The following is a 26,528-nucleotide window of genomic DNA, read 5'->3' as shown; positions in this document are numbered from 1 at the left end:
GTCTGCTAACTCCAGCTCTACCTAGGCAGGGTCCTCAAGGTAGTAAAAAGCTCCCGCCCAGGGTCACCTCTAGCAGCCATTCATCTCAGCTTCTTTAAAAAGCGCCGGGAGTCACACTGCCTGTGTCTGCCTGTCTGCCTGCCTGTCCACCCTGCCCGTCCTGCCCACCCTCTCTCTCAGAAATACCCTGCCAGCTAGCCCAGAGCCTGTTGGCCAATGCCATCCATGACTCTCAGGGGCAGGAGTTTTGAAGAAAATTAAATTCTGCCAAATCTGTGAGAAGAGACAGTTTGTCAGGGCCAGCAGCTCAGAGGGCGGAGGGATGCTGTAGCAGGAGGATAACCCTCCTTGGGCACCAGCAAGTCCGCAGAGAAGGGGCACCTTATAAACAAGCCCATCACAGGAAGATCTTCAGTCAGAGCTTGCCATCACAAGAGTTGAAGACACAGCTCTGTAGGAAACAAGGCTTCACAAGCTCCAGGGCTAATGCACAGAACTGGCTACCCTAACTTGCTTTTCAGAGCCCCCAGTGAAGGAGATGCCACAAAACGGGACTTGGGCTGTATTTACACCCCTACCCCTATATGACCATATGCATTATCCCTTTGGATCTCCATCACTTGCCTGCCAGAAAGTGGCAAGAGGAGCTTCATAGGGAAGTGAGTAGATTTGATGGAGTAAATCTGACCCTAGTCCTCAGGGATCCTGAAAGTATGCTGTGCCTCTGAAAGGATTTAATATCATGTTTGTCTTAGAAAGTTTGGTTTGCCAAGCAGTCTGCAGAAAGCCTGCGATAGCTCCCCCTTTTGCTATGTAACCATTTACCATGCCCTCTTGCAAGAACAAAGGTAGCTTCACAGCACCAAGCTCCCCTGTATCCTACAAGGAACACAGAGAGTCACTGGTTTTTCTAGCATTATGTCAGACAGCCAGGCAGACAGACAGACACATTGCTGCATGTCATCTTCTCCTTTTTCTGGCGTGCACTGGACTTGCTCTGTACTTTCCAGTTGTGCTGGGGCTGTTGGCCTCCTGCCTGCCTTCAGTCAGCTGCCGGTGAGTCACCCCAGCCGCCCGGCAGGACTTTCTGAGAACGCCCACAAAAGCCATCAGTGACAACGGGTCAGAGCTCATCCCCAGAAGACGTGCACCTTTCCTCCCCCCCATTTGCAAACTTTCACTGAGCGCAAACTCGCTGGCTTTCAGCGACAGACGCTGCCGGCCCCCACCACAGCAAAGGCAAAAAAAAGCAACTGGGTTAACAATTTCCAAGAATAACAGAGGAGCACTTTTCTTTTTCATGCATCATTTTCATGAATGAATTATTCATTCAGTTGTGGTAATTCCTGCATTCATAAAAAAACCCAACGAACACAAACACGGTGACTTCTCTTGGCTGCTGGTGGCTGCTCAGCACTGGGATCTGCGGGGAGGGGACAGACCAACACCGAGCTTCTGAGCTGCAAGGAAGGAAGGAAGGAGTATGATATAGTGGCACTGTTCAGCACAGTGACTGCCCCACAGGCAACATTGGTGCCCTAGTCTCACAGCTGCATTTACACACAACTAATTTTAGGTTGGGAAGCAAAGTACCCCAAATAACTGCAATTATTTCAATGCTGTGGTAGCATATTGGTTTTGTATTCTGGGGAGATTAAAATTGCCAAATTCTGTCCAACCCTATCTGCTTTGTCTCCATGTGTATCAGCAGCTCACTTACCAGGGGTATCCCACTGGGTATATCTTGCTGGGCAAAGCTGGGTTTCTGTTCCTACCTCTGAGCCTACAAGACATCCCATGAGGCTCAGGTGCTCCTGCTTTATGGAGGCTTGCTTTAGCATTAGCAGCTCCTCAGGCAATGGGTGCATCATCCCCTCTGCCCTCTGCTCAGCTCCTCTGAGCTCATCTTAAAATACTGTCTGCCAAGCCAACACTTATACAAGCCCACTGCCTGATCATGGTTAGAGAAATCAGGAAATACCATTGCTCCTGGACTGGAGTTAAATCAATTGGTCAGAGGTGGAGAGAGAGGCCAAAACATATTCCTTTTATCTTTTCAACCCTTCACCCAGTTCTGAGACTTTTCATAACACTCGGAGTGTAGGATACTAGCTAAATCCTAGGCATAGGATCACAGGGTATCAGGCTGGAAGGGACATTGAGAGGTCTCTACTCCAACCTCCTGCTCAAAGCAGGCTCAGCTGTGAGCTCAGACCAGGTTGCTCAGGGCTCTGTTCAGTCAGTCCTGAAAACCTCCAAGGACGGAGACTGCACAGCCTCACTGGGCGACCTGGTCCAGTGCTTGACTGTCCTCATGGGGAAGTGTCTCCCTATATCCAGCATGAGCCTCTTGTTTCAACTTCAGCCCCGTGTCCTCCCAATGTGTAGTGCTGTGAAGATCCTGGCACTGCCTTCTTGCTGACTTCTCCATAGGTGCTGGGGGGGGTCTCCTGTTACATCCCTCCAAAGATGTCTCTGTCCCAGGCTGAACCAGATCTGATCCCTCAGCCTCTCCTCACAGGTTAAGTGCTCCATCCCTGACCATCTTCGTGGCCCTCTGCTGAACAGGCTCCAACTCCCCTGTACTTGGCAAGCAGTGTGTGTGTACAAAACTGGACACATTATTCCAGATACGGTCTGATGAGCGCTGAGTGGAGGGGGATAATCCGTCCCCTCCATCTGCTGCCTCTTGTCCTGTTAACAGAGCCCAGGATGCTGTTGGTTTCCTTTGCTGTGAGGGCACGTTGCTGGCTCATGTTCAGCTTGCTGCCTGTCCCCAGTCCTCTTCCCCCTAGTCAGTCCCCTCCTTATATCACTGCAAGGGCCTTTTCCTTCCCAGGCGCACAACTTTGCGTTTGCTTTTGTTGAATTTCTTGAGATTCCTGTCATCCCATGCCATCGGCCTGCCCAGGGTCTGGCAGCCCTGTCATTTAACATCCTTATATTTTCACTGGATTGGAGGTTTCCTACTTTCTTCAGTTGTTGTGCAAGTGTAGAAACCACTGTAAAAAGCAAATTTTCTCTTTAAACCAGTCCTGAAAGCAGTCACAGCATATGACAGCTATGTTTGCAGTGAAGCTTAGCAAATTCAAAGGGTGAAAGATATTTTTTATTTTCTTGCTTCCAGTGACAAAACACAGCACTACTTCTTAATTATAGACAGCAGAATACTTCAGGCAGCACAATCCTCATCTTATATTATGAGACGTTCATTTTGGGGAATGCTATATGAGTTTATTACTGAAATGGGATTCAGAAAAGGAAAGATCTGGCACTGTCTGCCCTGGTTTCCTCTGAATAACATCTGAAACCACCTCCCTGACTAATACCTAGGAGATGAAAAGGTGGACAGGCATTACTTTTGATTCTGGTCTCAGTAATTCTCAGAGAAGCTGCTCGCTAGCCCATTGTTGTTACTCTGGTCAGGCACCAGAAAACAGCACTCAGGACCTTCATAGAATCATAGAATCATTTAGGTTGGAAAAGACCTTTAAGATCAAGTCCAACTGTTAACCTAGCACTGCCAAGTCCACCACTAAACCATGTCCCTAAGCACCACATCTACCCGTCTTTTAAATACCTCCAGGGATGGAGACTCAACCACTTCCCTGGGCAGCCTGTTCCAGTGCCTGACCACCCTTTCAGTGAAGAAGTTTTTCCTAATATCCAACCTACACCTCCCCTGGCACAACTTGAGGCCATTTGTCTCTTGTCCTATCACTCCAAATGCACTCAGAAACTTCAGTGTGGGCAGGACGTTTCCTTGGTGTGGCCGTCCAAGGCATGAAATACAGTGCCGACACCAGCAATGCTAAGGGGAGGCAAAGCCTTTCAGCCTGGCAGTAGGAACAGCTGATTTTACTCTCAGTGTTTACCAGAAAGAGGAATGATCTGATTTAGCCATGCTACTGCCCCCTCACCGCTAACCTATCCACCTCAGAGGTCTGTGTTTATTTTTATAATGTGCCTACGACCTGACAGGATTCAGCCCACTGGTAACCTGGTGTTGGGGGGGAAACACCACCTACTGCGTGTCTCGCACGCTACCACCGACTGCCTGAAACTTGCTCCCTCTCCCTCCTGCGCACACCTACCTCGCCCACGCTGCTGCCACTGAAAGGGCTGCAGCAGAGGGGACCTTCCCTCCCCGCAGCCGCCCCGCTCTGCGATGATGACCAAACGTTATTCACAGGCAGGAGGGGCTGGTGAAACAAAACGAGAGCCGGAGGGTAAAGTCTAAGAGGGTGCAGGTCGTGCCTAAAGCCGAGGACGCCGAGCGCAGCCTCGCCGAACAGGAAGCCAAAGGACGTCAGCAGAGTCGCACGCCTGTAAAAACAACGTGCATCAGATTAGCCTCTGCCCTCAGCCCCAGCGAGCCAAACGAGCCCTCTGGCGTAGCCAGCAATCACCTCAATCACACCTAGGTTTGGCACGTCAAAAATAGGATAACCAGAAAAAGAGAAAAATCGCTTTCCTCTTTAGAGCTGGCATCTCTAACAACAGGAGTACGTGCCCTTAAAGGTAATACACTTTTAAATGACTGCTAGAAGCAGAGCTGTGCAGAAAACAGTTGCACTTCAGAAGTTGCAGAGCTTTTGTCAAAACAGCAGAAAAGGTAGAAAGTCAGTGCAGAGTAAAAATAAGCAGACCAACAGACTTGCAAAACCTGTTCATTAAAAAATCAGTCATTATGTGTCCAGCTGGAATCAGTAGCCACTTTTGCAACAGAGGTGATGACCTCTCTTAGTGGAAATGATCCACTTCCATCTGCCCGGTGTTGCTCGTCTTATGGTAAGAAGTCACCAGAATTGTCTGGTAGAAAATATCTTCATTTCAGCTATTACAAAATATGGACTTCAAACAAAATTGCTTGTTGTTGGGAAATGAAAAGTAATAGTGGCTTTCCCTGGTTATATAGCTAAAAATCACTTTCAGTAAAGTGGCAGTTGATTCTTGTGAAATTGCCACATACGTGATACACAAGATCCAGATGCATTAAGGAGTATTGATAAATGTGCAGTATGAATGATTCACATGGTTTTCCTTTGTGTTTTCCTCCATTACGTAATTACAAGAGTCTGGCTAATGCAAAATCCTTGATAAATTAAGCAGAGGCACAGGAATGAATTAATATATAAGTGGATATATGATATAGGCATATATTGGAAGTTGGTACTTGAGGACAGAATTTTGCTGGGTAAGGAGAAGGTAAGGTTGCCATCTTTGAAAGAGAAAATTAATAAGAGAATTGCTATGCAGGCAGCAGCTGCTGAGTATGATCCACAGCACCAAAAACTACCGGGTCATCCATGCTAAAACAAGCCGAACCATCCTGGTGGCATCTTTAGCAGGATGGGACAGTGTGGGACCTGCACCATGAATTTATATCCAGATAGATAATAAATTAATTTTCAGTTTGGGGTCTGAACCCACAAGCTGGTACTAAAATAACATAGCTGTGCTATTGACTTCAATTGACCTGTTCTGATTTATCAAGGATCCAGCTCTTTGCTTAACTATCTGGTTGATAAAAGTGAAATAAAAGATAACTCTATAGGACAAGAAGGGGTAAAGGACCTGATCTGAAGTTCTCTGAAGTCCTTCAAAAGAGACATTAATCATCTCATTTGTTTTTTGTTTCTGTGGAAAGCGGAGTCCTGAAAAGTTCTGCTGGCATCACCATGCCAGGAATGTGACTTCCCTGGTTGCCTCGTGCCACTCCCCGTCTCACTGTGCTGCCTTGGCCAGGCCCCAAACCCCACCTGGCGTCAGCACCCCACTGTGATCACCCAGCCGACATGCCGTGGGGCGTGCTAAACGCCGCCGCCCAGCCCGAGTAAAACCACTGACGTCCGTTAGGAACTACTTGTTTGGCATACAATCAAAATAAGAAATATGCCAGATTTCTGAGGTGCTCGTCATCCAGGGCATGGCGAGAAGACCTTTGGGGATGGGTGGGTGAGGACAAGGTCACCAAATGGGACGTTTGCCCTCCCACTACCTGCAAAGTGACTCAGTTGCCCACGTACGGTCTAACTCACCTCCACCACGACAGCCCCCAGCTTCACTGCAGACACATGAAGTGTAGAAGTGAAGCGGTGTCTGAGCTCACGGCCCTCGGACCGGCAGCAGCGACAGCATGCACCGGTGACGTGGGGTTTATGGCTCGGTGCTGCCACTGATCCTAACTGCAGATCAGAGGCACCTGCGACATCCAGCCTGCAGTGGTGGGTTTTCTAGGTTGGCTTTTCACTATGAAGATGGAAAGCAAAGTCTGAAACTAGGCATTTGCATTACAAATACCTAATTTCCCCACATTTCTTTAATGGGAAGAAGAATCCTTCACTTCCATCCTACAAAGGGGAAGTGTTTGGTGCCAAATGACACACATACATACTCATGCTACTTGGCTCCAACTGCAGAGTGCACAAGTTAGGGAGCTGGAAGTTAAACGGGAGGAGACACCTCCAGTCAGTAGAGCTAAGGAGACACTGGACCAGACTGCCAAGAGAGTGTGAAACCCTTATCATTGCAGGTGTTTAAGAACAGGTAATAGGGGCATCTGTCAGGATCAGCTGAGGTGTGTGGGTTCCTGCTTCAGGGCACGGGTAGGACAGGTCACCTCAGAGTGCCAGGCTCCTTACCTTGTCTCTCATGACCCAGTAAAAACTCATCTCAACCTGCTACTGCAAAAAGTTCTGTAGCCTCCACTGATGCTAAAAAGTGTCAAAACCTCAGTTTTAAATATCAGGAGAAAGATAGTAACTATGCAGCAACACAGTTTCTCTAACATCAGGCAGAGGTAAAGGATGAGCAATGACTCAGAGAAAATAATGCTGCCTCCTGAATCATTGCTTCCACTGCTGCCACGTTACCCTCTGCAGCACCTGGGAATTTCCTTCACCATCTCCCACCCTCCAGCAGGGCCCAGAGCACTTTATCTGCTGATGTGTGGCCGTGTGACAACCAAAGGCTGCAGACAGCTGGAGACAGGCGATTTGGCCAGGGTTATTTCTCAGTAACAAGTGCTGTGCTTATCTGTTAGGGAATAAAATTCTCCGGCATGCCAAAAAGCACTTTCAGTTCTCTAGAGAATGGTCACTTCTCTCAGACATCAGCCACATGGATAAAAGTGGTTGCTTCCTCAAGAAGACAAGCAAAGCAAGGGTAGTTAAGGCAACTCAGGCCATCTCTCTCCTTATCTGACAAGGATTACAGCTGTCACTATGTACCCATAGCATAGTAGCACACTGCAGACTGCAGCAGGCCAGCGTTGTGTTCTGCCCCTGAGCTGCCTCCCAACTCCTCTCCCTTGTGCACCGCTTTCATCCACACTGCTCAACAGACTTCACAAAGGAGAGCAGCAATCTTATTCACATTTGGCAGATGAGGAAACTGAGTCAGAGAGATACGATAGCAGAAGCAAGAGTAAAACCCAGGCCTTGTACACCAAGAGCTGGCTAGTAGGCAGACAATCCTCATGAAGATGCATGGCCATATCACCATGATAAAACACTGTCCCTCCTGTCGGTGAAGGGGTTGAGCTGAGGAAACTGGGCCCAGAGCTCAAGGGACAGACTGCACTTCTTGCCCTGAAGCATTAGCCCAAGCAGCAACACCTCCCTGGGTCTTTGTGCCCGCTTTGAGATATGCTCAGCCATAGGTAGCTCACTCAAATGCAAAAGGCATGCTCTGGTAGTATAAGCTACTGCTAGCTTTCCTGACAGTAGCGGGGTGGGAGGTGAAGGGAGGGGACATGCCTGAATAACTCTCTGCTCTCCTGATACTCAACTGTGGTATCCCCTCCTTCGGACCATTAGATGCTGGCCTGTATAAAAGCAGAGTCTCAGGCTAGTCTCTCTGACCGCCATCAGGCCAGGCACACGATTGTCTTCAGTTCCGGGAGGTATGTGCCAGACAGTGCAGTTTTAAGGCAACCTCACATACAACCCAACTGAGACACTTGTTCCCCTGCAGACTGTCCCACAAAGTCCAATAGAAACCATCACAACCATTTTCTGTGCCTTTTGGCAAGAGAGAGGCAGAGGTCCAGGGAAGAGCGCTTGGTACCGACACTTGTTTTCCTCGGAAGACCATTATGGCAGCTGCAGTGGCTCTTAATTCACCTGAACTGCTTCACATCCATAAGAGTCCTTTTTACCATGACGGCTGGAGAAGACAACCTGTAAACAATGGCCCATCTCTCACTTATCACTCTTCCTGCTTTACCCTCTGGTGGTATCGCGCCACTAAGGCCTCAGTCCCTGCACATGTACTTATCTTTATGTGACACCGAGGTCACAAAGAAAGTATGCATACAGGTCCCAAGTCCAAGGCACAACAGTTCAGAGATAAAAATGGTCTCCTTGATATATGTGAGAACAGTTAGAAAGCATCCTTGATCTCTGACAGGACTCTGGGATATTTTCTAATAATGGCAATTTTATACGCAGATGTTTCACATAGCCACTCAAACACTAATTTTCTGGCTACAGCTGTAGTAAATGCCTTCATCTGAGAAACTGTCATGTTCCTCTAGGGGGACTGCATTACTTTGCCTTTCAATGCTCTATTTTTGCTTCAAAGCTCTTCAGATGTTTTTCTTAGAAAAGATGTTCTCCTCAGCCAAAACCAGATCGGATGGAAACTGTGGAACAACACTCTGGGATACCTAAAAGCCCCCTCACCTTTGGATTTCTGTGTGGTGCTGCATGCAGTTTTGTGCACTGTGCATTTATAATCACTGAGAGACCACAGTCACCTTTTGGAAGGGGCTGAGGGGCTCCATTTCCAATTGAATAGGTTTTCCCTGGGACATTCTCCCAAAAGTTTACCTTGTGTGTTACTGAAATCTGCATAAGAAAGTTTGAACAGTTTTAAAGGCTTTCCCTCCCCACTTGCTAAGCGGAGAGCTAGTGGCTTCCTGTTAAGGAAACATTTAGTCTGCTCTTGTCTTTGTTAGTCAAGTCTGGCATTCCCCTCTGAAAAAAAAAAAAAAAGAGAAAGAAAGAAAAGAAGATATTGCTTAAAAGAAAGCAGTCAAGCGGTGTTAAATTAGCCTATACCTATATAAATGTTAACAAGCGTGGGTGCATCCTCCCACGTCTGGTACATGAAGTGGGCTGAGATGACTGACCGCCTCACTCACCACTTCCAGAGGCCATCCATTTCTAAGAACATAGCGGCTTTTTATTCCCACAGGGGCTTTTCATTCCCACATGCACGTATCTTTAGCACACAGTTTTACTCCAGACCAGCGCAGCAAGGATGGGCCTTTCCACTGAACACAGAAGACAGAAACACAACGTACCAATGACTTCAATCTGCCATTTCTTGAAGCAGCTACACCAGCAAGTGAACCAGATAAGTCCCTTTTGGGGTGATACTGATCATGTAACTAAGGCGAAGAAAATGGGTTGGATGTCAACAGCTGTCTCTAAGCAACAACTGATCTGTTGTGGCCACTGGCAGGTATGAAAAGAACCAACAAGGTTAAGAGAGATTTAACATCTGCAGTAGCAGATTTGTTATTTGTGGAGAAAGTCATAACTGCTTTATCATACCAAAATGCTGTGGAAATGAAGGGAGACTATAGGAAAGGATGAAAGTGGTTTGACCTTCTTTCTTAGATCAGCATCTCATACTTAACTGTTTTAATTCCATAAACAGGCACCTGCTAGGAGAAAAGCACTGTTGCTTAAAGTCACAATGACAGCATCTTTGCAACCTAGCATGTATTACCATGATGCAGCATCACTGACCTGAGTTACTGTGCAACTTTTCAAGCCACTTCAGCTGCATGTAACAGCAGCAGGCTCTCCCCCACTGATAAAATAATGGCAGGAGGATCATGCATGTTCTCCCTCCACCCGTGGCAGCCTTCTACTACTGGCCAGAGGCGACGCTCACAAGGTCAAACTACCCTCTGTCATGACTGCCAAAGGCTTGCAGCAGCATTAAACCCTTGTGTTTGAAAACCATCGAGCTGAGTACTTCAACAACCCAGGAGTAATGCTTGCTAACATATACCCAGAAGCACACTCCTGTCTTCGTGGGGCAAACCATTCAAGGAGTGCTCTTCCTTGAGTTTCTTTTGGGTGTCTGGTACACAAAGTAAACAGTAATGTTATGAAGATATGGCAAAGGCAGCCATTTAAAAATAATTACTAGTCACATTATATTAAAAAGGATGCTTCTATATACCTTCCTAAGGAGGGTATTGCTATTTTTGTGTATGCCTCATTCAGTCAAAACACAGCTGTACAAAGATCTTTATTACCTGATTTGGCCATTTTTTATTTTCTTGAAAGTGAGTGCAGCTTTATGACCCATAACTGCTTTGTGGATACAGTCCCTACATGGAAGAGCTACACCTCCTCCTTTTCTGAGTGGGTTAACAGGATGATGTTTCACCCTACATGTGTTTAATAGACTGTGTATGTTGGTAAAGAGACTTTCTACCCAATGTCTACACACGCAGGTCTATTCCACCTCAGCTAATCCAGTTTCAGGATGTGTTTGAAATATCCACACTCCAACAGCCCTCTCACTTACTACAGTCAGCATCCAAACTTTAAAAAAAACAGAGGCAAAAAAAAGTCACTTCGCTCTTCAGGCAACCCCAGACTGTTTGGCAAGCAACTTTGTAAATGAGGGGTGTGACTTTTTACTGGAATCGTACAATTCTTGCTTCAGACATGGTTTGTCAAGAAAGAGCTAACTTCCATCAGTATCACTTTTGTATTTTCCTCTGGTATAGAAGCATAGAGCACCTTCACAGCTGTGTAAATGTGTCTCCTCTGGAAGCAGATGGCTGCTTGCCCTTAGCTGTACTACTACCCGCATATGAAGATGGAATGGTTCAAAAATACCTATATGATTTTGGAGTTTATGACAGATTTTTTTACATAAATACTTGGGACTTCAGTATACATTTCTTTTTTTTAATCACTATAAACACACTGATAAGAGAGGTGATTTTCTGCCAACATAGTTGTGCTGGTAACAGTTCTGATACATAGCTGTAGTAAATACTTTTAGTCAATTACCAGCTGTTGAACTAGAGCAAGTTGCATTGGTATGAAAAAATATTTTGTATATGTTTATTTATAAATATCTTTGTTTATTTATGTATTAATACAAACACACTGCCCAATGAATACGAATAGTATTTTAGTATGAGACAATGTACTTATTTACCAGCGCCTGCATCCAGCAAGACCAATATGGAGAGTGATATTTGTGTGTGATTGTCATAAACCAAGGTTCATCCAGACAAAGAAACCTGACAGGCTGTAATATATTGGTTGAATTTACCTCTTTACCATGTTCACAGAGTCCCAGCATCGCTGAGGTGGGAAGGCACCTCTGGAGATCATCTGGTGGAGGTCACCCAGTTCAGAGGAAGGTCAACTTGAGCAGGGTGCTCAGCACCGTGTCTGGTCAGGTTTTGAATATTTCCAAGGGTGGAGACTCCACAGCCTCTCTGGGCAGCATCTTCCAGTGTTTGACCACCCGCACAGTAAAAAAGTTTTTCTTATGTTTAAGTGGAGTTTCCTGTGTTTCAGTTTGTGCCCATTGCCTCTGATCCTGTCATTGGGCACCACTGAGCAGAGCCTGGCTCCCCCTCTACTTCCTCCCATCTGGGTATTTGTACACATTGAAGAGATCCCCATGAGCCTTCTGTTCTCCAGGCTGAGCAGTCCCAGCTCTCCCAGCCTCTCCTTGTATGACAGGTCCTCCAGTCCCTTCATCATCTTTGTGGCCTTTCACTGGTCTTGCACTAGCAAGCCCATGCCTCACTTGTACTGGGGAGCCCAGAACTGGACCCAGCACTCCAGGTGTGCCTCTCCAGTGCTGGGCAGAGGGGAAGGATCACCTCCCTCCACCTGCTGGTGACAATCCTCCTGATGCAGCCCAGGACGCTGCTGGCTGGCTTTGCCACGAGGACACATTGCCAGCTCATATTAGCAATAATCCATACTTTTCAGTGCAGATGAGACAAAGGTCGCTTCTGAAGGTGGGACCTGGACTTCCAAATCCTTTAGCTATTTCTGAAAATATCTTCCAGCCCTTTTTCCCCAAAGAAGGTGGTCTGTGGTTGGGTTTGTGACTCGTTTATCTAAGCAGTGGAAGGTTTATGTATTCCTCAACAAAGTGACCACCTACAGCCTCAGAGAGTCATAGGCTGAGAGGGGCAATCAGATCAGTTGCCGATGCCAGTGTTACACGTCTCCTAGTCACCCCTGCACTGAACACAGTTAGTTGCATTCAGTGGTGTTTGGTTGATGGTTATCATCCAGAGAGCTGTCCTGTTTTGATTTGACATTCAAGAGATCTTGGCTCCATCTTGTATTTTTTCCAATAACCATTAACCACAATTTAGCTATGAGAATCTAACTTCTCATTTGAACTTGTCTAGCTTTGACTTCCAGCCACTGAGGTTTGTTTGCCTTTTTCTACCATTAGCACCTAGTCCTGATTACTTTAGAAAATGCCTATCAAAAACCAAGCTGATCTTCTTTCAGCCCAAAGTTTTGTGCCCTTTAAATCTCCCAGTGAAAGATGTTTTCTCCAACCTACAAATATGCCTTTTCATTTTTGAAAACTGAATCTTCTATTTCAAACCGGTAGAAGGGCTTATGCACTTGATTTTTGTCTGTTTTTTCCAACTATATCAGCTGGTCAGACAAGATATGAACTCCACCTACACTGAACTGCCTATCCATTTTTTCACCGGCCTTTAAAATACAGAGTAGAAACTTTAGGGCATAAGTTCCTGTGTTTGCATGCATCAGGCCACTATGAAAAACAGATATGTTCTTCCAGATAATAATCCAGATGTTCAAATGGACTGGATTGGAGATGACACGATAAAGAATTAAAATCAGCAGTGCTGCTGCTGAATCCTTCTCCAAAAAAATCTTATTGCAGGAGAAGAGGTATGCCAGGAAGATCATCTTCCAGAAGTTTAACCAGATAAGCTAGAAGCTCCCTAACAGCATGTCTGCCATAAAACCTCATTAATAGGGTCCTTAATACCTTGAGATGAATCTTAGAACTTAAGTCCTCCTTGAACTGTTGTTACTGTTTCTGTGTTCTCTTCCAGATCTCAATGTACCTCTCACGAGCTGCTCGTACCTGTTGCCTCCTCCATGTCATGGGTCCCAATCCTGATTGACGGTGCTTTTTGCAAGCAAATCCTAATACACCACAACAGCAAATACAGCAGTGAATCAGTTGTCTAAATGAGATACATGCTGTGATTGTGGTGAAGAAAAATGATAGGTCAAGTCCTGCAGCATTTTCTGCTCACAGCTAATATTAAACATTTTCCAGTAGCTGATGTCGGGCCCACTATTTCAGCCGTAGTTAGAGCTGCAGCAGAAGAGAAGGTAAGAATCAGCACAATCCCTTTGTTTAATGACTGCTTTCTTGGGTCTGCCTTGGAAAGGCTGGAGATACTTTTATATTATCCTTTTACTTATAACTTCCACAACGTAATTAAAGAAAGCTCCAGTCTTAGTTTGAAGCCACATTGTTAAATATTACAAAAAGTTTAAAAAAAAAAAGGGAGACAAGACATTGCCCTTCCTGCTATGAATATAGGGTATGTAAAAGAGAAAACTCATGTCTGAGACCAAGAGAAGCCACTAGTGAAGACAGCCACCAGGAAAATTGTGTATATCAAGTTTTAAAATGTTGCTGACAAATGTTCCACATGGTGTCAGACTCATTGCTCTGGATCTACAGACTGTAATGACATTTGGAATAAGTTTCACTCCGATCTTCTTTTCATGGTGGAGAAGAAAACAAAGTTGTGAGTTCCCTTTTGCTCAGAAATTAAATATTTCTGTACCCAAAATAGCGGCTAGGGTAAGGACCTATACTTAGTTTGGGGCTTTTTTTTTTTTCTCCACTGACTTTTTGATAATGAGTGACCTACATTGTAGAGGGTTTCTTTTTCTCCCCCTGCTCCCAACTGGCCTCACAGATTCCTGTGACTCACAGAAATTTTTAAAAAAACAAACCACCAAATATGTGATTTTAGAAATACCAGTTACGGTTTCATGATCAGTTATTAGAGGGGATTCCACATACTCTCAGTGCAATGGAAAGGAGTACCCCTTTGCTCATTAAGGTACAGGTGAGAGTCAGTTCTAGGAAACTGACTTTAATTCCAAAGCCAGACCCCTTATCCGTGTCCGTGGCTTCGAGCTGTTGATACCAGAAGCTCTTTTGATTCCATCAAATCAGATACATCCAGACCCAAGAGATTTTTGTAAAATTAAGATTTCCTTCAATGTCAGGCCTGGATTTCTCCTCTAACATGCCCAGTGTTCCCAAATAATTATTCATCCCAGACCTGCCCCTAGTTATGTTAAATGGCAAGACAACCACTGCACTCCAAGGTAAACTGCAGACCTGCGTTTATTTATGTAGTGTTTCTAACCCAATGTGACTGGAACAAAAATGCATGTCTTGTTTCATCTTTAGGGGAAAGAGCAAGGTGCAGGAATCTGGGGTTTGTTCCCAACTCTTCAGTGCTCATTTCAAATCTTGACAGGATAGTTCTGTAAAATGGTTGCGATACTTGCTCACTTTTCTAAAATCCTGCTACTAAGCAGCCTATGAATGACAACATATAAATTAAAATTACTGCATGAACAACACTGTTATTCACCAACAGAGTATACTGTACTACAAGGGGACAAGCCTCACTCATCTTGCACTATCGACATAGACAAATGTCCATTTCAGCAAACTGAGCTTGGTAACACAAGTTTATGCTGCACACAGAAAGGTTCATCAGACATTTCCAAAGCAACTACTCAGGGCAGGAAATCCCAGAATTTAAGTTACCTTTGCAGCTCTATTTTAGTTTCTCTGTGCCTTAGGAGGCAGTCCTTTCATGATCTCACAAGAACTTTTTCCACCCCACTGCCATCTCTTTGCATGCACAGGCTGCAAAGCTAGTCATTTGGTGAGCAGCTATTTGGGCTTTCGTGTCCTCCCCTTTGCTCAGCGCCTAGCCTCACACTTTACCTACTACTCAAAAACGGCTCTGAAAATAAAATTACTCAGAGACTCTTGCTCTTGCCTCATCGCTAAAGCATCTGAGTATCTTTGAATGTTAGCTAATCTTTGTTCGTAAGCCCTGCAACATGAGGGGGTGGTACAATCCACATTTTACACATAGGGAACTGAAGCACAAAGTGAATAAGGTCAAAAGTTTCCATTACTTCTGTGTACTCCCTAGGACCTGATTTCTCAATTTATTTAATACTCTACTTTCTGTCTCCAAAGCACAGTATGCATTACCTCAGCTACAGCTGTGAGAACTCAGCACTCCTTCACGTCAGACCTGAAATCTCCACCCACACATGCGTAATACGAGGAGCACCCAGTTGGTCATCAGTTCTGACAAGGTAGGTTTCAAAAATTTGCCCAGCACCGCACAGAAATTTTGCGGCAAAGAAGAGGATAAAGCAGTTTCCCAGGCCAGCATGTGACCGCCTTCACCACGCGGCTGTGCTTGCTCTCGGTGCAATCCCTTCCTTCAGCCCGCAGCTTCGGAATGAGACGGCGAGCAAGGCGGAGGTCCTGGACACACAGGGGATGTCCTGTTCGCTCTGCCTCGCATCCCTGACTTTGCCAGGACAAATGTCTCATGTGCTATATGAAGGAGACAGCCATTCTCCCATATCACGCTTAGTGGCTTTAATGTTCTTTAATCTCAGGAGGAGCGATAGGAAGTGTGGGACAAAGGTAATGGATAATCCCTGGTGTGGAAATGGCAAAACTCAAGGAATTTGAACACCAATCCCTGCTCAAGCACAGACTGTGCAGCGGGGCACACATGTCTCTGCCCACTGTCTCACATTTTCTCCTTTTCATTCCTCACTCGCCCTGTTCAAGTTCCACCTGTTTCTTTCTTATCCCTCTAATTTTTTTCTCTTCAGCTTTCAGTCTCCATTCCTCAAGATTTGCCACCAAGCTCTCATCTCCTTGCTTTACCAAGTTTCAGTCTTCTCTTCTAGCCCTTCTGGCTAAGTCTTCATCTCTTCAAAATTAATAATATTGGGCATTTTGCCGATATCCTTCACCTTCCCTGTTCTCTGTTTTCCAACTCCTCATCGTAGCCTTTTCCCTGGGCTCCTCCTATCCCTGTCCCACTCAGTTCCTTCCTTTACTTGATCTTTTTTCTTCCAGTCATTTCCTTTTCTCATCCCGTATTTTAGCTCCTAGTAAGAGTTGGTGCTTCTTCCATCACCGACTTCCCCAGTTCCAGCTGGTTTCTATTCTAGTATCATTGACGACTGAATGGATTGACTGAATCGCCTCCCTTACACAGCTTCTCAGCTTTCCTGTCTCCCACAGAAACTGTTCTGGGTCTCCAGTCTCCCCAGCTCTGAAATTCAGTCGTCTTCATCTTTAGTTACCAGCAATCACCACCAGGTCTCAGCTGCCACTCGAGTAACACCAGGCTCTTCCCAAGTCACAGATATTCCCCTCTTCTACAACACTTGCCGGACAGACAAAGGCCACTAAAAGCACGAGATAGGGAGAATCTCCCTTGTTTCATTTACATTGCCTCCCACCTTCATTTGGACCAGCGAGGGGCAGGAACCATAGGAGGTCCAGCCTTGCCCTACAGGTCTGGGCTGCAGCAAACCTTCTCTGCACCACCCTGCACGGCTGCACCCTGTGGGCAACACTGGATGTGTGAGGGGACAGCATATGCTCCATCACACTGTGGGGAGCACACAGTTGCAAGATGGCAACTTACTCCAGCTCTGGATAAAGCTGGTTTGGTTTAGTGGAAGAACTGAAAAATGAATAAAAGAAGTGGTTTGATCTGGAGGAAAATGCAGATTTTTCTGTTCCTTTTATTAACCTGAAAAATTATATTCACCTGCATGTTTACTCATTAGAAAAACTTTCATTTCCATTTACGGCATTGGAAACATAAAAAACAAAGGGCTCAAAGTGAAGAAGAAGAAGGCAGTGCTATAGCTTCCTGCCTTTTAACTCAAGAGCCTTTGGTTAACTTTTTGGTACGTGAGGAGACCCAGGCTCTTCTTCTACAGCTAATATCACTAGATGGTACAGTCCAGGGTAAGGCACTCCCAACTTTGCATGTTGAGACTCCCCTACTCTATTTAGAAATATTTAATTATTAATTGGAATAACCTCAGTAAGATTTCTCATTGTTAATCTATGATGAAACCTAACTCCTTGGTGCTTTCTTTCCTATCCAGAAAACAAATATTTAAGTACAACAGTTTGAGCAAGAGGGACTGAAAGACTCCACCTGCATACTCTGTGCTTCAGCATAGCTTGGAGATTTCCTTACTTCACCAAGGAGGGTAAAGGAAATCTAGGTTTGCCTCTGTCCTCACCTAGCTTTCTGTGGCAGAGGCAGAAATTAAACTGTGCCAACCGCATTCTGTACATGCAACCTCCCCTGGGCCACTGGGCAAGAGTGGGAATTGGCACTTCCACTTGTCTTCACCCTGAAACATTTTCCAGGTGCAAGTATTTGATCTGACTCCTGATGGTTTCAGGTCAACCAGAGGCCATTTCTTGGATGGCAGGCAAATATGTTGTTCATGGAAAGCAGCACAGCCAAGCCAAGGCATGGGGTGAGCTCTGCAGGACGTGGTCCAGAGACACAGCTCCAGCCAGGACAGAGGGAGGCACAGTGGCATGGCCACCATGAGAAGCTAAGAGGAATTTGCACATGGTCACTCATTACAGAACCACCTGTTCTGTTTGACTTTTAAAAGTCTCTACCCACAAGTGCAAATAGCAGTTAACTAGCAATAGGTTTGAACTGACATTTCTTTGAGTTGCAGATAGCACACTCCTGATGCATAAGTCTTTCTGTTGCTGTAAATCAGGTTTCTGCTCCAAGGAATGGGTCATCAGAGCAATTTAAAGAAAAAGTTTGTGGAATTTTTTACACAGACAAAATGATGTATTTTTTTCCCTAGCCTTGTCCCTAGAAAAGAATGAGCTATTTTAAGTCAGGCTTTCCCTCTTTCTCACCCCTGTCACCAAATTCACTGTGGAGACCAATATCAGATGCTTCATCCAAAAAATATGTGGTTTGACAAACATGGAAAAAACAGGAAACTGGGTTTTAACACTGCTTATAATTAAGACATAAGACTGAAACACATGCTCTAATTTCATTCTTGAGAGACATTGTATCAGCTTTCTCTAAATAATAACAGTGATGGCTTAACATTGAGCAGATACACTGAGTATTGAACTAAGGCAAGAAATGGGTAAGTGTGCGTAGGTGCCTCTAATCTGCAAAAACGCTCATGCAACGGTGAATGTTCAGTTAGGGGATTTACCTTTAACAAGCAATTCAGATGTTAAATTAGCTATGGACTACAACAGCATTGTGGGGCTTTTATGTACAGTTCAGTGGAAGCAGGTGAACTACTGCAGAGCTTCGTTAGAATCGTGCAGGACTTCATTAGAAGGAGTAGTCCTCTCTGCCCGGGATAGCTCCAGTACCAGGAAGTTTCTCCAGTTTGCAGACTCCCACTTTGAACTTTGAAGTAACAGCGCTGCTCTACTTTGGCCTGTTGTAAACTCTTCCCATTCTGGCGCCATCTGTCCTATCTATAAAGGAACTAATCTCTCTGCAGAACATGAGGTCAGAGATAATCCTGGTGTCATTAATGCCCAATTACGGTATACACGCCAAGCAGCCAAGGGGGCAGAACACATCTTCCTTCTGCAATCTCCACAAGAATCTACCACAAAGGCAGAGGGTGCAGAGATTACTTCCTCCCTGCACCTCTAGGGATTCAATCTACCATAGAAAGAGAACAGAGGTAGAGCAGATAGATGCCTGCTCCCGCAGCCAATGTAATGTACCTGCAGCCAGAAGAGTAAATAGTCATAGGAGCACAGGGACTCCTGGAATGGTTTGCTTAGAGTAAGGCCCTGGTCTGTGACCAGGAATAACTAATGACTGCTGTTTTGGATGGAGGACTTTGAAAAGACAGACATGTCCAGGCTGAGTGTACTTGCAGGAGTTAGATGAGAGTGACCATGTCAGAGTGTAGCTAGAGAGCCACACAAACACTGAGATCCCCAGGACAGATGAACCTCAAGCACCACAAGAAAAGCCTGAAGCTTATCACTCCATTTCACTTTCCATCTCACTGAAGTGAACCAGATTAAGCCTCTCTCAGGACGTGGATTCTGAATCATGGTTATAACTGATCACGATGCCGTTAGATCCACTGGATACTCCAAAAGAGATACTTTCCTGCTCAGGTAGGGGTACGACTGGTTAAGGACACTGTTGGGGGAGACAGACTTGAGCTTATGCTGCCCTGGCTACCCCCAGAGTCAGGAGCCTGGGGGATCGCAATGCAGGCAGATCTGAGCAGTGGGGATGGGTGCCCTCGTGGGTGCAGCCCGCGGACCAGCTGCATGGTAGCCTGGCACTGTACCCATAAGAGCAGAAAGGCACAAAGATTCAGAGGACTCATGAAGAAGACCTGAAAAGCTATTGCTGAGAGTGTCAAAGAGAAGAAATTCATGGGCAATCTGTGAAAACCATCAACTCTGTAGGTATCACACCACGATCTTTATCCCTGTTGTTTGCATTCTGCTGCCTCTGTCATCTTAAGATTTAGCCTTCTCTGTTCCACTTCACTATCATTTGTGCACACATGTGTACATAGATGTACATCCTTACTGAAGCACACAGCCCAGGTATTACTTTCATGGTAGAAGAACTATTATCCACAAGCACAGAAATCCAGCCTATGCTGGTCTGTACTTCTCAGCAGATGATGTGGCACAGGGCAATCTCTTTGATACTCATTCTCTCTCTCTCTTTTTCTTCTTGCACACTGGAACTGTACCTGAAATGTAGGAATTCCTTTGGGAGGATACCATAGCTGCTCCTCAGTGCACACCTAAACAACTTTATTTAGGCCAGGAAATTACAAGATATCATAAATCTGCTGAAATTGCAAGCAGAAACCTACGTAGGCAGACATAGTTGGCCTCATTGAAACATGTCAAGTCAGTGCAGCTAGTGACCTTTACTGTGGTAACAAATCCCATGGAATAGTTACTGACTATGAGCTGCTTGTGTTTCTGCTTCATCTTTTAATGAAATTTCATTACAAGTTATTTGAGAATTAGCCATATAGTTAGTGTTTCCCTTTCATCTATTTTTAAAATGAATGAGTTCGGGCAATGTGTATAACCATAAAAGGGAAAAAATAGCAGAACAGCAGAACAAAGAGGCCGAGGAGATCGGGATCAACTGTGCACTGGTCTTTTTAGGTTGTTTGACTACTGCTCCACAAGCCAGACATGATCCAGCCAGGAAAAAGCTGTACATACTGTACTTAAATCTTTGGCGTTGGACTTGCAGCCTTTACCTTGTCTGCAGTGGGATATTTCCTTCATCTTCAGCTATCATGCAAAAGCATCTGCTTAGTTTTCTTTATTCACAACATCTGTTCTTCTGTAGAGGGAGGACTTGAAAGGTGAACATATTTTGATCACAATGATGAGGAGCTGACTAGCAGTTCAGCAGCTCTCCAATTGAAAAAAAAAAATGGTTTTGCAATGGAAAAAGGAGCTTTCTGTAAAACTGGTTTACCAAATAAAGAAATGCCTCCTATAAAGAGTATGGACAATGAACTATTACAGGAACATACCAAAAATCATAAATCTACATCCTCTCAGAAGCTGCCTGTCCAGCACAGTCTGGACTATGTTACTGTGCCATGAAAAGGGACTCCCGCTCCATAAGAAGAAGGTCAACACACAGAGAGATGCATTTGCTTGGGGCAGGTGATCCAGGTCAGACAATCCTCAACTTTAATGTTCTAGGACCATGAGGATGGAAACACAGTTACTTAGGGTGCTCCATGCAGACCAGAGATGAATAGATTTCTACAGCATCTCCTAGGCATGATACACTACGTCTTTTTCTACTATTCCCAAATCTATCTGCAACTACTCTTACTTCTCTCCACCTGAATGAGTGAGCGGTAATGTATAGCAAGCAGCTTGTGGGCTGTGCTCTGAAGCTGCAAAAATTACAGAAGTGGGGGCATGTGACATGAAAACACATTCCTCACACGTACATGGCAGAAATCTCACAAAACTCTCTCTGTGAAGATAGGAATAAATGATTATGTTAGTGTTACCAATAAGCGCTGTCATTGCAAAAACGGGGAGTCCCTTCTCCCTGAAAGCAGTATGAATCAGAAGAAATTCCGTGGAAAACAATATACTTTTTGAGCTAAAACACATGACCAGAGTCACCCCATGGACATTGACTAAACCCATGTTTACAAAGCAAGATCACCATTTCCCTGGTGGGAGATGATTGTTAGTTTTTAGGAAAAAATCTATGGACTCTCTTATTTGATTCAGCAAATGCTGGTAAATTCCCATGTGTAAACAAACATCCTTTTTTGGAGGAATTTTTCTTGGGGAAATTCTGGCACTGCTAATACAGGGCAAATATAGATTTTCTGTCCACTTGGAAAGCTAGCTTGAATTTCTGGCCACTCATATAAGCTTCTTGTGTTATTCCCCATGCACAGAATTTGCTCTACGCAGAGGAAATGCCTTTCCTCTGCTTTTGAAAGTCCAGGAATGAATTCATGTTCTCATTGTCATTGAAAACGGCTGTGAGCTTTGAACCAAATCCAAAGCCAAAGCCAAAAAAACAGAGCCAAAATGTAGTTGACCTCTTAACATACAAGATACTGAAACCTACTCAATACTTGACGCTTTTGAGGTAAAACTCCAGTGAAACTGTTTGGCTGGGGGTGTGCCAAATGAGATTAAATCCCACACCTACACTAGTTATTCTAAAATAGGATTTACAGTAAGTGCTGGGGGTACCAGAGCCTTTGTACAATTCTATTCTCTTTGACAAAATCAAAATAGTCTCTTCCTGAAAGAGATGCTGTGCATCTAGTAGAAGTTACAGGGCTGACACAGAAACTACAGACGAAGCTCAATGGCTTGTGCTATTGAGGAGGTCAGACTAGACAATTATGAACATAAAAAGCTGGTCAGAAACATCCACCATGTACTGTAGAAATGGGTATTTCTTGGCTATTTCTCCACATTTTGATGAACTGAGGGAAATTACAAAAATTACACAGGGAAAAGATTGACAAGTTTCATGCTCTATGATTCGTGACTAAAGATTACCTTCACATGGTGACTTTTTATTTATTCAGCAGTCCCTACATAATTCCATTGCTGAGAGCTGCTGAGAAGAAGAGATATTTCCATCTTGAGAGAAAACAGTGTCAGCAGTTCTCCCATATTAGTAAGGAATGATACAGAGTCATTCATTCACGTATTCACCAAGCACATGGAAATTAACCACAATTTAAAATAGTTTTACTGATTTTAAAGAGTGTAAGGTTGGCTTAATAAATGGAAACATACGTAAGAAAATACGTTATTGGAATATCTAAAAGAAATGAGAACAGGTTGCACTGATTTTTTTTTTTTTTTTTTTTACCACTCAGACTACACAAACTGCATATATTTTGGGAGAAAATAAAAACTTCCAGTGAGACTAGATTTCACCGGGAAAGGAGCACAGGATGCTAAAGACCTGAAAGACTGGCAAGTCTGCTGCACTGCAGGCTGTTCTATCTAAGAAAGTTTGACTGACTACATTATATGTTGAAATTGTTTGGGGAATAGAGGAGAGAGGAGTAAGGGCTTTAATTACGTCAGCAGGCATTTGCTAGCTCCATTCCCCGACCCTTCCCGTCCACTCCCAGAGGATACAGCTCTGTGCTAAATGCTTATTTCATACCTAAAGTTAGAATAACTGCTTATGTAATCTCCTCAGACGGGAATGCAGAAGAAAGGAACACAATAGTAGCTCCTGCCGGACTTCAGATGAGGCATTGTCTTTAGCAACTTATTTGTTAACGAGTTGCTGACTCACGGATGCTGAAGTGCTGGCTGAAGCAAATAGCTCTGAAATCCAGACTCTGCTTTAGGGTCCCCTGCTGTGGTTTGCACTATACGTTTAGGCAGCACAGCAGTTGTCCCAGCCTAAAGATCAAGGTAAAGGCTAAAATAAGTGGACTTGCACTACCTAAACCCAGCCATTTGCTCTGTGCATTAAGGCATGCTGACTCCTACGGTTTTGGAAAGAGAAGACCATCCCTGTGCAGAACCATCCCTCTGCAGTGTTACCTACTCAGTGCTTTATACTTACAACCTTCAACCTAAATCAAAGACCATTACAACAGTTGCAGTTCACAGTTAAGTGAAGTCTGCTACACTTGGATGGTAACTTTCTTGAAGCAGGGACCACACTGCAAAAATGCATGGTAAATAACCATGTGTCTAGGTGTTCAGGTACAGCAAACACAAAATAAGAAAAGACTTTATCCTAAAGAGTTTGTAGTCAAAATTAAACAAACAAGATACAGAAAAGTGTGAGAGAAGAAACATCCTTGCACTTATCGTACAACTGAGGAACTCAGGTACCAGAATGCTAAGCCACAGCCCCAGATCCCATAGGAAAACTGTGGCAAAGTGCAGGCTGGAAAAGTATCAGGAACAACCCACCCCATTTTTTATGCTCTTTCCTAGGCATCTTCTCAAGCACTGTGAGCAACAGGGCACTGAGCTTGATGGGCCTTTGGTTTGGCTTACTACTGCTGTTCTTATTTTCTTCAATTTAGCCACAAGCCCTGTCTGAGCCTGCTTCAAAATCCACTGAAAGCACTTTGCCCTCCTAGGCAAAAATGTTGGTCTTCTGCTTATTTCTTGTTGGGGGCTTAATGGAATTCCTATATTGTGCATTGTAAAGGGTCAGCAACGCTGGGCTGTGCTGCTATCTCAAATGTAGCTATACATAGCTATATGTCTCTGCAGTTCTCAGGGGCCCTGAGGCTCAATCCTGTATGTACAGACATCAGAGGAATGTACAACAGATAAAAATCAAGTTAGAAAGATATTATCATTACCACTGCAACCTTTTCACACATTTCACAGACTTTCATAAGATAGTGCTGGAAAGGCACTCTGAGATTTCAGCTTGCCTGTTACCTCCACACCAGGAGGTAAGGATGGTTAGGGCCATACTTAACCCTCTTCTAGCTAATAAAATCTGTTTTTAAAAATGTCCAGTGTTTGCCTCCACAGGTCATTTATTGCAATGTTTCACCAGCCTTAATGGGAGAATATTATCCGTAATGTTTAACCTACAGCTCAACAAAAGGGGCTAAGGCAAGATTCAAACTTTCAACTTCTTTGAAAACCACTGCAATTCCAGCCCTTCACTTCTGACATTTCTATCGTGATGTTAAAAAGAAAATGAGGAAAAAAAAGAGGAGAAAAAGCAGAAGAAAAGCAGAGGGAGGCTTGGCCCAGTGGCATAAATAAGAACCCCTAGACCCAGTACAGTCCCTTGCCACAATACCCTGGTAAAAGTCTCCCTGGGAATCCAGAGTTTTTCTTACTGTATTCAGATGAGTATAATGGAAAATTCACAAAACCAGTTCAGCTCTTGCTCTCTAAGTGGCAGAGATGAGTTTGGGTATTTTTTTTTTTTTTACTACCACTACTTGATTCAGTAGTAAGCACCAGTTTTCTGTCTGATAGAGGTTTAAGGGATTTTCCTCCCTCTTTCTCCTCTGCACCGACAAGCTCTTCTCATCACTTCTCTGCCAGAAAAAGAAGCAACGAAAGGGCTCTTGGAAGACAGAAGTGCTGAACTCAAGCATGACCTCAAGCACTGCTATTGCAATAGAAGGGATTTCCCTGTTATGATCCTTTTCCTCCCTTCTAGATGAATCACACCTCTTACAGAATTATCTGATATTAAAAGACCTGGCAAATGATTGAGCTATTAAAGTCTGAATGTTATTATCCATAAACATTGTTATCATCATTATCCTATGATAGAATATTATATGAGTACTGTCTTGACAATGAATCTTACCTAATGCAACCTCTGAAACACTTGGTGATGGTGTCCGGAACACTCTGAGGTCCTGGTTTAATTTAGTGAGCATGAGCTCCTCCTTCCTGAACAGTAAAAAGAAGTGAAATAATTAAAGTAGTTTAGAGATACAGAGCTGAACAGGGCCTTGAGAGATTTATTCTTCTTCCCAAGTACAATGAAGAATTGTTATTGATGGATGTGCACGAAACTGATTACTTAAATACCCTCCAAAGATGGATATTCCTCCAGGGTTATACAAACTTCACCACTGACAAGGGTGGGGTTTTTTACCCTTATGCCTAACCAGAACCTAGGTAGCTGCAATTTAATGTCTTTCTTATCCTATCCTCAATGGCAAGGAGAACTTCCCCCTTCCCTCAAGAGATATAGATATGTATATATCCATAAAAATATGTGTGTGTGTATATAGGGCGGTGTGTGTGTATGTGTGTATCTACACACACACTCTTCAAAGAAGAAAATTTTCCTTGCCCTTATATATATGTATATATGTTTATATTCTGTTAAATATAAACATTATATCATAAATGGTGGGATAAACTATGGGGTATAATTACAAGAAATAGGAGTAAGTCAGAAAAGAGGATTGTATATTCATGTATTCTATAATTCTTGGTGTTGTTGATGTTTTTAGTGTATTCCTATATTGCCTAGGAGATCTGGCTGACAAGACAGGACTTTATTTTGTGCTGTGCAAACTCAGATCAAATAAATTCCTGCTCAGACCTGTGTGATAAACATCAGCCTTAGCCACGTGCAATCAACTTTCAGTTTACTGAGGTGTAAATAATAATTATGAATATTCAGAGGTGCTCACCATTTAGAAAAACAAAAATAAGCTGTTGCCTTTTCAGGTTTTCCTGGGACTCAGTGTCTCCCTCATAGGCTCAGCTAATACCTGCAGGACTATTAATCTTCTTAGTCACATTTGTTTTCCTTTTCTTCTTCCTGTGAGTGAAAACCACAAGGGGCTAGGACCACTTGTTCATCTATTTGCTGCAGTTTCACATAGAAAGCAGGGTATAAATCCCTACTTCCTACCTTAACTCCTCATTCCCACTCCACGGTAAAACTCTCCATCACTTCAAACACTGTTGGTAAAACTCACTGAGTGGCCAGGCTTCACATCACATGAGAGAAATGTCTTGGGTAAAAATAAATATAAAAATATATATAGCTGTTTTCTGATCAGATCACTTCAGTAATCCAGTACCTCAGCCCACATATGGGGACAGGGAAAAACGTCCAGGAGCAGGGAGCACCAAGATGCTGAAGGAAACATACACTGGATAAACCACCTCACGGATGCTGCGCTAGTTATGCAAGTGATTGCTCAGGCCCAGTTCCCTCAGGCATCCAGCCCCCTGGATCTCAGTCATCCCTCAGGCCATCAGTCCTTAAGAGCGGAGCCTTCCTACCCAGCTACTACTGGCAGCAGAGGGGCTAGGGGAAAAAAAGGGAAAAAAAAAAAAAAAGGGCTGTACCAAACAAATAAAAAAAATCCCCAAAATCA

The 26,528-nt window shown here is 44.2% G+C and overlaps 1 long non-coding RNA gene across 1 annotated transcript; it reads right to left on the bottom strand.

The window, feature by feature from the left end:
* Positions 1–4,192: 4,192 nt before the first annotated feature.
* On the bottom strand, positions 4,193–25,938 carry LOC148053335 (uncharacterized). The gene is made up of 3 exons (XR_015708352.1): positions 25,833–25,938; positions 24,992–25,077; positions 4,193–4,326 (listed from the first exon to the last, which is right to left on the bottom strand). It is a non-coding gene; the product is annotated as an uncharacterized LOC148053335 (long non-coding RNA).
* Between the last annotated feature and the right edge of the window lie 590 nt (positions 25,939–26,528).

Source organism: Nipponia nippon, unplaced genomic scaffold (assembly GCF_047370975.1).
Source record: "Nipponia nippon isolate SJK-2023a ecotype South Korea unplaced genomic scaffold, ASM4737097v1 scaffold_4, whole genome shotgun sequence".
NCBI lineage: Eukaryota > Metazoa > Chordata > Aves > Pelecaniformes > Threskiornithidae > Nipponia > Nipponia nippon.
This window is presented reverse-complemented; position numbering and strand designations above follow the sequence as displayed.